This window comes from Lipotes vexillifer, unplaced genomic scaffold (assembly GCF_000442215.2).
Source record: "Lipotes vexillifer unplaced genomic scaffold, Lipotes_vexillifer_v1.1 scaffold126, whole genome shotgun sequence".
Taxonomy (NCBI): domain Eukaryota; kingdom Metazoa; phylum Chordata; class Mammalia; order Artiodactyla; family Lipotidae; genus Lipotes; species Lipotes vexillifer.
In genome coordinates this window covers 1,181,470-1,188,640 of record NW_006778324.1, presented here as the reverse complement: position 1 = coordinate 1,188,640, position 7,171 = coordinate 1,181,470, and positions in this window count along the sequence as shown.

Here is a 7,171-nt window from a genome sequence, read left to right as displayed (position 1 = left end):
AATCCAAGTGAGAAGTGATATGCGTTACATAAGGTTACCAGGCAGAGTGGATGGAGGAAACTGGGATCAAGAGATAAGAACCCCAATGTTCACAGCAGCACTATTTACAATAGCCAAGATATGGAAGCAACCTAAAGGTCCATCGACAGATGAATGGATCAGGCAGATGTGGTATCGGGCTTCCCTGGGGGCACAGTGGTTAAGAGTCTGCCTGCCGATGCAGGGGACACAGGTTCAAGCCCTGGTCTGGGAAGATCCCACATGCCGTGGAGCAACTAAGCCCGTACGCCACAACTACTGAGCCTGCGCTCTAGAGCCCGCGAGCCACAACTACTGAGCCCGCGTGCCACAACTACTGAAGTCCGCGCACCTAGAGCCTGTGCTCTGCAACAAGAGAAGGCACCGCAATGAGAAGCCTGTGCACCACAACAAAGAGTAGCCCCTGCTCACCGCAACTAGAGAAAGCCCACGTGCAGCAACGAAGACCCAATGCAGCCAAAAATAAATTAAAAAAAATAAAAAAAATTTTTTTTAAAAAAGAATCTGCCTGCCGATGCAGGGGACACAGGTTCGAGCCCTGATCCGGGAAGAAGCTCCCGCACGCCCTGGAGCAACTAAGCCCATGTGCCACAACTACTGAGCCTGCGCTCTAGAGCCCACAAGCCACAGCTACTGAAGCCTGTGTGCCTAGAGCCCGTGCTCTGCAACAAGAGAAGCCACCGCAGTGAGAAGCCGCGCACCGCAACCTAGAGTAGCCGCCACTCACCGCAACTAGAGAAAGCCTGCGTGCAGCAATGAAGACCCAACGCAGCCATAAATAAATAAATAGATAAATAAATTTAAAAAAATGAAAAGAAGATGTGGTATCTATATATAAGGGAATACTGCTCAGCTATAAAAAGAATGAAATTTTGCCATCTGCTATAACATGGATGGACTTGGAGGGCGTTACGTTAAGTGAAATAAGTCAGAGAAAGACAAATACTGTTCAGTATCACTTATATGTGGAATCTAAAAAATACAACAAACTAATGAATATAACAAAAAAGAAGCAGACTCACAGACGTACCAGTGGGGAGAGGGAAGGGGGGAGGGGCAATTTAGGGGTAGGGGATTAAGAGGTACAAACTATTAGATGTAAAATAAGCTGCAAATTACACAATATGGGGAATATAGCCAATATTTTGTAATAACTGTAAATGGAAAGTAACCTTTCAAAATTGTATTAAAAATATAACATTTTAAAACATTTTTTTAAAAACTTTTTTTTCTTTTTTTGCGGTATGCTGGCCTCTCACTGTTGTGGCCTCTCCCATTGCGGAGCACAGGCTCCGGACACGCAGGCTCAGTGGCCATGGCTCACGGGCCCAGCCGCTCCGCGGCATGTGGGATCTTCCCGGACCGGGGCACGAACCCGTGTCCCCTGCATCGGCAGGCGGACTCTCAACCACTGCACCACCAGGGAAGCCCTAAAAACATTTTTAATAAAATAAAAATTTAAAGAAAGAGATACAGAAGTCTTCCTCATACAGAGTTCTTAAAAAATCAAGGGGGGAAAAAGAAAAGGGACAAAAGACACGAACAGAGAGTTCATAGAAAAAGATATACAAATAGCCCATAAGTATAAAAATATTCTCATCTTCACTCTTAAGTGAAATACAAATTGAAATTACACTGATACCATCCGTCACCCGTGAGATTGACAAAAGTTCCAAAGTCTGACAGCACTCACTTGGGGAAAAAGTGAGCTGGGGAAGAAACAGGTACTCATGGTGGGAGTGCAAAATCCACCCGTAGGGAGGGGAATTTGACAATATCTAACAAAGTAGGTATTTACCCATTAACCCAGCAACCTCATTTCTGGGATTTAACCCTGAAGACACACCACCACAAATATAAAGCAGCACATACACAAGGCTGCTCACTGCTTGTAACAGCAAAACATCAGAAGGACCTAGATGCCCTTACACAGGAGACTGGCTGAAGAAACTGCCAACTACCCACACAATAGAGGACCATGCAGCCATCTTTTAAAGATGAGGATGATCTCTATGAAACGATTTCACTTGTTAATGAAAATAAAAAAGCAAGGTACATAGCAAGTATTGGCTACGCTATCCTTTATGTAAGAAAGAAAGGAAAATAAAAACATAGCTATGTATTTGCTTATTATTGTGGATGGAAGGGAGGGAGGGAAGGGGAAAAAAAGAAGGAAAGAAAGACACAAAGGGAGGATGAACCAGAGAGTAAAGGAGTGAACAGGAATGGATGGGGGAACGTGAATGGGAGGATACCTTTTCATACAGTTTTGATTTTTAAACTAGGGAAAGGATTTGCACATTCGAAAAATAAACTAAACTCATGGAAACAAACCCTCAATTGAAGGCAAACAGAAACAGATGAACCTAACTATATATCAAATTCATAACATGACTTCAAAGAGAAAACAAATACTGCAAGCAGCTTTTGAGGGCAGTATCTGTGCACCCTAAGAGGATTTATTCGGGGCGGGGGAGCGGGGGAGGGCTGCCAAGAAATCCTGAACTTTACTTAGTGGATTCGTTATTGGCCTTGGCATCAGTTTTTAAATTATGGAATTCTTGTCTGTGTATTACAGTACAGAAGACAGTTGTAATACATCGAAATTGTCGGGAATCAGGATTGTTCGAGAAAAAGAAATGTAAGTATGGAACAGAGGAGGGTACAGATGAATCCTGTGGTCTCGGATTAGCTGGTATGCTTGGAGGCATTTATCCATAAAATTTCTTAGCTCTGTTCATTGAAAGGGCTTAGAAGCAAGACACCCAGTAGCAATGAACATACCTAGTTCCCGGATCTTGACTGATAAATACGACTCCCCACTAAAAGAGACCAGGATCCCTTGCTGCTGATTCCAGGATTACGGCAAAGAAAATAAAAGGTCAGCTTGGAACATCTTGTGCCACAAGGCAAGGAAGTGCTCAGAGGCTGATGGGGACACATCAAAAGGACACAAGAGCTGCCTTCTCCTCCTGGACAAACTGGACAGTTTGAGTATCAAAAATAATAATTACAGGGATTTCAACACATTGCATTTTTAAAAAAGAATCATAAGCCCATAGTAATACTCAAAAAAAAGAGATATGAAGAGAGAATGGCCTTCTTTATGGAGGAGTGTCAGCTATTAAATATAGAAGAAATGATGGAACTTAAAAATCACCCCTTTCAAGAAACTTATGGTTACCAAAGGGGAAAGCAGGGTGGCGGGGCTGGGCAGGATAAATGAGGAGTTTGTGATTAACAGAGACACACTACTATATATAAAATAGACAACCAACAAGGACCTACTGTACAGCACAGGGAACTATACTTAATAACTTATAATAACCTATAATGGAAAAGAATCTGAAAAAGAATATGTATGCATAACTGAATCACTTCGGTGCACACCTTAAACTAACACAACGCTGTAAATCAACTACAATTAAAAAAAAAATCACCCTTTTCAACTCCCAGTCTAATCACAGATTCAGGCAAAAATCATCAGCTGATAATTCTAAAGGTGTTGGGGACAAGGATACTCACATGGTCTCAAGAGCATCACCCACAGATTTCTAACTAGTTACAGGGGGAGAGAGTGCAATGGAGAGGTCTGGTGGACACCCTTCCCCACACCATCAACCCTCCCATGGCCAAAAGGGGGCTAACCCGCACCACGTGCTCCTCATGTGATGCTATGGAAACATCCATCACCTGGGCTGTGTTCGTGCCAAACACGTTTCACGTGAATCTACTCAGGAGGAAACAAACGACAGCAGAGTGGGGAACAGTCTACAAGGCAACCGGCCTGGGCTCTTCAAAAGAGTTAAGTGGAAAAGAGGCAGTAAAAAGTGGAGGGACGGTTTTAGATTAAAAGCAATTAAAGAGACACAACCACCAAGTGCAGTGTGTGAACTCTGATTGGATCCTGGATTGTTAACAATTTTTAACAGCCTAACGGGCATGTGGAAACAATTAGGGAAATTTGAATGTACACTGTATACAAGTAAATATTCCGTTTCTTAGGTGTGCTGGTATATCGCGCTCATGTAGGAGAATGTTCTTACTCTCGGGAGACCTCTGCTAAAAAAGTATTCAGGGCCGAGTGTCATAATGCACCTTACTTCCAAATGGCTCAGAAAAATGGAGACAGGACACAAACATGGCAGAATGTTATCAAGACAAAAGAATACACGATGTTCACTGAACTCTTCTTTCAACATTTCTGTAAATTTGAGGATTATCAGAATAAAACCCTGGGGAAAACTAGTAGCTCTGATGCGTCAGGACACTCAATAGAAATCATGAGGCTCTGCTAGCAAGAGTTTTGCAAATGCCTGGTGTACAACACACGAAAGGAAAACAGGTGAACTGCTTTGGCAGTCGGTCCGTGATGCCCAGGGACAAGGTGGCTTTCAGGTCCCTGGCACAGATAATGGGTAGTGATCATGCTGCCGTCTGCTGACGCAGTAAACACTGGAGAAGGAGCCAGTTGTGGAGGGAAAAGGAAGGAAAAACATTCTATCTGGACATTCAGGCTCCCGAAGCCCACACCAGTCCTGGGTTATGAACCCCTGATTTAGAAGACAGGGCACAGAGCATAAGACACAGCACAGGGGAGTGACGGATGGAGGGAAAGGAGGCCATGGTGGAGACTGGGAAGAAACAGCCAGACAGGTCGGGGGAACCTGAGAGTGTGGGTGAGGTCACGGATGCCAGGAAGAGGGGTCTAATAACGCACATACCACCGAGATATCAAACACGCTAAGGACACTTGTAACTGTGAGTGATGAAAAATTTGGTTTGTAAAAAATATAGATTTTTGCCCCTTACCTATGTGACAGCATTGGATCAACTCAAGGGACCAGGGTGGAGAGTCAAGATGCACCCAAACACTGGCATGTCTCGGGTGTCACCACCCATATCGTCTTGCCCTACTGATTCGGGGCCTCCATCAGCTCTTTATTACACCCAGTCGGACAGTCTCCCTTCTGCAGAGGCTGCCTGGATACACCAGAGAGCGCAGCATTCTTGGTCCATCCTTCCCAGGTGTTTTTTGGTTTGTTTGGTGCTTTCTAGGGAAGAGGCAGCCCTATGCATTTTTAAGGTGCTCTTTCAAAGGACGAAGAGGGCTGTTTGATGTCAAATCAAGTCCAAGAACCGAGAGATAAGAGATCAAAGGCTTTAAAAGCAAAGCCCAAACCAAACCTCAAAAGCGAGACAGATAAGACGGATAATAATCCTACCGAACATTCGTCATTCAGCAGAAGGGGATGATGGGTGGATGTGAGAGCGTAGCTCAGAGAGGGGAACAAAGGCGAATCAAGTTGGCCGTCTCAACAGGCATAATCGATTCATCACAATGAGTTGGTCACCTGTCACTAAGTTCAAGAAACCCAATTCAGAGTTGGTTCTTCTGGGTTGCACAGATGTCCCACCTAAAACTGACCAACTTACTCAGCATTTTTAGCGTGCCATCCAATTGCCTGGAGTCACATAGACCTGGGATGGTAGAAAAGAAAACATCCTCTCACACATGTCTCCTCCAGTTACAGAGCACTGACCACTGGAAAACTGAGAACTTTTCGTCATCGAACACATTTGCGAAATTCGTTGGCCTTCACAGACTGTTCTCCGAACACCTGGCCTGAACGGTCTCCTCTAACCAGCATGTACAAGATCATATTCAGAAAGTGCTTATGAGCTCTCCCTTGGCTAGAAAAATCTCCATCAGCTGTCAGAGAAGCTGAAACCCATCTTGGCTCTGGAGAAACATTCCCTTCAGGGAAACGGACAAGCCAATTTGGTCACTTAATAAGTTTTAACAAAATCCAGGTGAAGGGATCTATCTGGGAAAGCAGAAGAATCTTATTGAATACAAGCAGCTCTGAGAAATAATTCCTCTCGGGCGGTGTCGTGGGGATGGGAAATAAACATGTGAGACCATCTGTACCATGGTAGAAGGCGACTCGACGTCCAGTTTCACAAATGGGAACTTTCCGTGCAACCCTGATCTAAAACGATGGTTTCCAAATGTCTTGAGACTGGGCGGCTTGCTAGCGTTCCGCCCACCCCCCTACTTGCCCCACACCTTGGAACCCTCAGGCTTTGTCTTGAAGATAATCAAGTTTAAAACCCCTTAAAGCTTATGAGCCCTCATTTGCCCCTCCCCCCAAACCACAGACGAGAACATTATAGGACCTACTTTAAAGATATCTAGCCTGTATTACTCTGAATGTGAGACATGAGGGACACCATGCCTCAATTTAAGAGAAATTGTTCATTACGTCAGCAGGATCTGCTCTATTTTATGTGCAGAGGTGCAAGACCACGTCTGCAATTCAGGAGAGTTCCGCTTAACATGTGCAAGGACTCAGGAATGTATAGGCATGCTTTTTATAGAGCCCCTGTGTGCTTGGATTGGCTTTAGGTTTGAAACCCTAAACTTCAGTAAGAAAAAAAAACCAGGTGCGGTGTCTTTGCTAATAATAGGGCTCACCTTCCCAAGCCTCCAAGAGACAAGAGCTGGAAAGGGAGTGGTTCCCACTGTGGAAGAATCCAAAGGATGGAACAAGGCTGCAGCCCGAACAAACAAATCTGCTGAGACTACTAGTCACCCACCTGGCAAGCTCTGCCGTGTTCCTCCCGACACCCCAAAGAGCTCTGTCCCCCAACACAAGGGACCACAGGTGACTCTGAGAAGGCACAGATGCTGGTGGTTAGAACCCACTGCATGAGCTGAAGACATATATTAACTCCTTAAAGGGAAGTTCTCCAAGTTCATGGCTAAAATCCAACCCGATTAGAAAATGCTTCTTGAATAAGAATAAGCTAATGGCTGCGGCTTTATAGAATCTAAAGATGTTCTGCTAAAACCCTAACAGCTTTTCTTGTACCACCGAACAGCTATGAAAATAAACCAGTGCCCCTCGATGGGCTCCCCCACGTGCGGGCCCACCCCACTGCTGATCACAGATCTGTCAGTCAACTTCCAGGGGACAGAACTGCAAGGGGGGACTTTCTGTCCGTGCTCCTTCCATGACACGGAGACGGGTGACTGACAGGCAAATGCAAAAAGAGCAAATGTGATTTTCAACTTTCTGAGTGGTGATTTTGGTACAGAAACAGTTAAGCGGGGGTGGGGTGGGGTGGG